The sequence below is a fragment of the Haliaeetus leucocephalus genome, unplaced genomic scaffold (genome assembly GCF_000737465.1).
Source record: "Haliaeetus leucocephalus isolate CR32 unplaced genomic scaffold, Haliaeetus_leucocephalus-4.0 Scaffold0, whole genome shotgun sequence".
NCBI classification, from domain to species: domain Eukaryota; kingdom Metazoa; phylum Chordata; class Aves; order Accipitriformes; family Accipitridae; genus Haliaeetus; species Haliaeetus leucocephalus.
Window position 1 is genome coordinate 19,519,764 of NW_010972436.1, and position 4,897 is coordinate 19,524,660.

A 4,897-nucleotide genomic window follows, 5' to 3' on the forward strand; every position below is an offset into this window, starting at 1 on the left:
GAGGGGCGGGAGGCGTGGGGCTGACGGGGAGCGGGGCCGCGCCGTCCCCTCGCTCCCTCCGCTGCTGCCGAGGGCTTCCTCAGAGGCAGCTCGACAGGCCCCCGGCGGCCGCGCCCGCACGGCTGCCGGCGAGGGGCCCGTCCTCCGGTCCCTCACGACCGGCTCCCGCTGAGGGGCCCCGTCCTCTAGTCCCTCACGACCGGCTCCCGCTGAGGGGCCCCGTCCTCCCGTTCCTTACGGCGCGGCTGCCTGCTGAGGGTCCCTGTCCTCCGGCCCCTCACACCTCCGGGGTCCCGCCTCTCCCCGCCGGTCCCTGGTCACCCCGCGGCCGGCCCAGGGCGCCGGCTGCCCCAGCGGCGTGTCCCGGCGGGATCTCTGGGGACACCTCTGAGGAGCCGGTCTCACCGAGTGTCCCCACACGCTGAAAACTTCTGCCGAGACAATCACGAGGCCCCTAAAGTCGAGATGCACCAGTGGCGAGTCACCAAAAATGCATCCAGCCTCCGCGTATTTAACCCTCCTCCCCGTTTGGTGGATTCAGCCCACTAAACTGCCCTCATATTTGGATACCCCGGGAAGTCCCCAGGCCGCAGACCCCCAGGTGCAGCCCAGCCTTCGCCGGCGTCCACCCCTGACTCGTTCTGCTGGAGGTGGAAGCCACCACCGGCTCCTGGTTAAGGCTGGTTTAGAGGTGTCTAAAAATACCCAGCGCTGCCCAGGGAAGAACATTAAACAGCCTCTTTCTGTTGAGACATTCTCCAACCAACCCCTTCCTCTTTTAGAAAATACCATCTGCACTAAACATCCCCACATGCGAAAATGACCCACAATAACACGAAGGGATCCTGAAAACAAACTCTGTGTGTTTAAGATCAATGCTATTCTCCTGTGCCACTCTCCCTGGCAGTCCTCTCCTTGCACTTAGACACTCATGACTGTGGGCTCACCAGAATTATCTCCAACGATATCTACTAATTCAGTCCATCTCATTTCACTTACAGTGTCTTTCCAAAAGTCACTTTAAGTCAAGAAGGTCATAACTTGGATAATTTTGTATTTTTTTCACAGTTTAATACCTACCTAGAGTGGTTATAGGGATTAGAGAGTGAAAGCTAAACTGGCTGTCCCTAAGAAATTTTTTCTTCTAAGACAAAAAATGAAATTACTGTAAGAAACAAAGGAAGCCTCTCACAGAAGTATCAGTGCAGTCTTCCTCATGTACATTCTGTTTATTAAGAAGGACTTAAAATCAGCTGACCATGTTTTTAATGAGGCTTCAGACAAGTGGCAATAAAAATGAGCTATTAAATGCTTGCTGTAGTGAAGATAGTGATGCAAGGTTTTAAGGAGAAACGGTTGCTATAGATATAGACTGTTTCTCCTAATCTGCTAAGGAGAAAGCTTGCATAAAAATATTGAAAGTAATAGCTGTAATTTTTACCTTTAATAATGCAATAGGCTATACATTGTGCTTTCAAACTAGTCAGATTTTGATTCTCTCTCCCTAAACATAAACTGCAAATCAGTCTGGGTGACAAAATATTTTTCAGCGTGTTGAAGCTACAAAGCAACGTTTGTGTGTTTGTCACTTTCCTGTAGCTTCCCTGTGCTTCTGCCTCGGCAAGGATGCCTGCCTGACAGTTAAGGCTGTCCTTGCATGGAAGGGAATGGGGGAAGAGAAGGCTTGATTTTACATAGTGAATCCAGTAGTCTGAGCGGTATAATTCAGAGATATTTCAATAGCAGTAAAACAAGTTGAGCATTTCTACTTCTTGCTGGAATAGGGAACTAACTGATATCTCATGGATCTCTGTGAAAGATGGGAAAGGATTTATTGTGTTTGACAAGATGCAGGAAAATGTTTGCACTGCTGGAATTGAAACAGTTTTAGCTGTCTCTTCCCTTAGAGTTCCTTTATTTCTTTTATTGACCAATGTTTCAGATCTCATTAATCTTGAGTACAAACTATTAATTAGAATAGATTCTGTTCAATTTTAGAGTACAATTTTTAGACACAGTCAGGAGATGCAACTGTAATTTTACAAGGTATCTGAGTTTTGAGATTATTTGTGGTTATATGTGGAAGATAATAATTTGGTTTCTTCTTGTGCACAGTCCCATCTTCTTTAATTGAAAATTGAACACAGATGCATTATGAAACCTCTATAATATGTGCTGGAAACTGCCTTAAAAGCCATGTAATTATAGAAACAGTTTTTTATTAATTTGTTCCTATTAAGTGTTTCAGAAGTCTTCCTAAAAGCTGGTCCAGAAGTAGAAGTTCCTGACCTTCACCATTTCATAGGATGTTTTCATCCAATTTCATTCTTTTCCTCTTTTTTTTTGGTCAACTTTTGTCTATGCTTTCCAATATAGTAATCATCTCCAAATGGTGACCTATTTCTTTTGTAACATACTTACAAACTTGTTTAAGAAATTGGAAGTTTTAAAGTACAGTTAAATAAGGTAAAAGATTTGGTTTGTGCTTCTTCTGCCTATGTAATTCATGAGGCTTTGTAGATTGTTCCTGTGGGAAGGTGTTTTTATAAGATGCTATTATCAACAAAAGCACATATTCTTCCATTTCTTGACATTTACAGTAGCATTTTAAATGTGAACAAATGAGGAGAAGTATAGCTCTTCCCCTCTCTGTCTCTTGACCAGGTTTAGCCTAGGGGAGAGATTCTTATCTTTTCTGAAGAAAAAAATCAGCTGACTATATTGTAGTACTCATTAGTCTTTGATGAAACACCGGGGCTGGGAGATCAATATTCTAAATAAATCTTTATTTGTTTATAAATGGACACAGTCCATTTAAGATTATGGAACTTCTTTTTAAGTGTTTTACAAAGTGAAAATCTGTGAACAATATATCCTGATCATGTTTGCTAAATTCCACAGATTTGGGTTATTCTGCTTCTGTAGCGAGGGCTGTATGGATTTTTTTTTCAATAAGACATTTTCTTATTAGCAAATAATTATGCTGAGGAAGCTGTTAAACTTAAAATGCCTTCCAGTAAACACTAAGCAGTTACTTCAGTGAAAATTGAAGCTCCAACAATTAAAGTATTTTCATGCAGTTGTACAGCTTTTTAAGTAGACTAATCTATTCAGAAAGTTGCAGTGTTATTTTATTTTCATATCAGATAGTCTGGGTGAGGTAGAAAACTTGGGAACAAAGTAAACTGAATATTCTTAATCACATTATTTCATTAGTCCTAAAATACTAATACTTTACAGTGGAAGTCATCCTCATATGTTTTAGAAAAGAGAGTAAGTATGTGCTAACTGCAGTGCCTTCACATTGACCTCTAATGTGTAAAATGATGCTTATAACCTTCAGTGAATATAATTTTGCAATATGATTTGATCTTTTGTGCTGCGTGCAATCCTATTTTTCGGTCTGCATTTTCTTCTTAAATGAGTACATTTATATGCTGTGGAAATTTCCAGAAACAGTTGTTCCATACACCATGTGGAATTTCCTTCAAAGTTGTATTCAAATCATCATATGCAAAATTTTTGTGAGTCAAATGCCTGTGAATTTAGTTTTTAACTAACTAACAAAAAGACAAATCTGTCACATTTCAGCTTATAAACATGAAATATTCTTCTAAACCTGTAGCGAGCAAGGACAGTATCTTACATTTCACTGGGGTTCAAATGTAGTTGATAGAAACTTTACTCAAAGACTTGTAAAAAATGTTGCATGTTAATTGTAGGACTTTCACAAAGTATGATCTGCATGTTTAACAGCTGAAAAAAAATATTTTATACACGGGCTAGGAGTTTCAAGTGATTAAAGTTGATCAGAAGTAAGAAATTACAAGAGCAGGGACTTCATTTACCACTGGTGGAAAGCATTTCTCCATTGCTGATTCTTAAAATTACAAGAGAATGAAATAAAGAGTAGGACAGATGAAAAAATACACATTTTTTGGCTTTTCAGTCAGTGCTTCAGATACAATCCAAAGGAAGTAGTGACAGATATCTTTTGTCTATGGGTGTTTCATGGGGAATAGCAAAAAAGTTTATCTTGGTTTAGTTCTTGTTGAATAGACGTTACCATAGCAAAATTAACATAACTGTTGTTGTTCTCAGCCATCATTGTCAACTGTCTTGGAGATCCATGAGGACTGAAATTTTGCTTCTTGCACAAAGTCTGAACTGAGCTGAAACTCACCGAAGTCAATGTCAACCTTTGCATTGACTTCAGTAGCATTTGGATCAAAACGCTGCTTAAGGCTTGCAGCAGACTGGCTGAGAAAGTAGGGGAATTACAGTGTTACCATCTGTTCAGTGGATAAAATTGCCTGACTTTCCAGTTACATTAATTTGGAACTTCTCATAGGCACTTAGGTATTTCGATATCATGTTGATTTGATGTAATTGTTGGTGATGGAGTGTAATTTATGATATAATGCCAGCAAATAAAAATATATTAAAAAAAATTTAATTAAGACAATGCTATGTGCTCAGAACGTGAAGCTCTATGCTTCCCTTCATCAAAAGTATTTTTGTATATCCTAGAAACGTTTCTTAAGTAATCAGTTATGTTAGAAAACAACTTGAAAGTAGCTTGATACCAAGGCATGTCTGTCTGTTAGTTCCATTGAATTAAAGGTAAGAATATGCATTAATGTTTTTGGCATCATGCCATAACTGTTCTGCAATATCTTTTTACTATCTAATTTGTATTCATTGAAAGTTTTGGATGGACAGGAAGTGAATTATTTCTCTATCAGTAAAAGGAAGTCATTGCAGGGTGCTCTAAAGGTTGTTTGTAGGATGGGATTTCTAGGGAGAGTTTTCTTCATTTTGTTTGGCTTACTGGTTGAGAGAAAACAGACAAGGTTTTGGAAATATAAGCTCATTTCTGCTTCCCACCTGAGTGTAC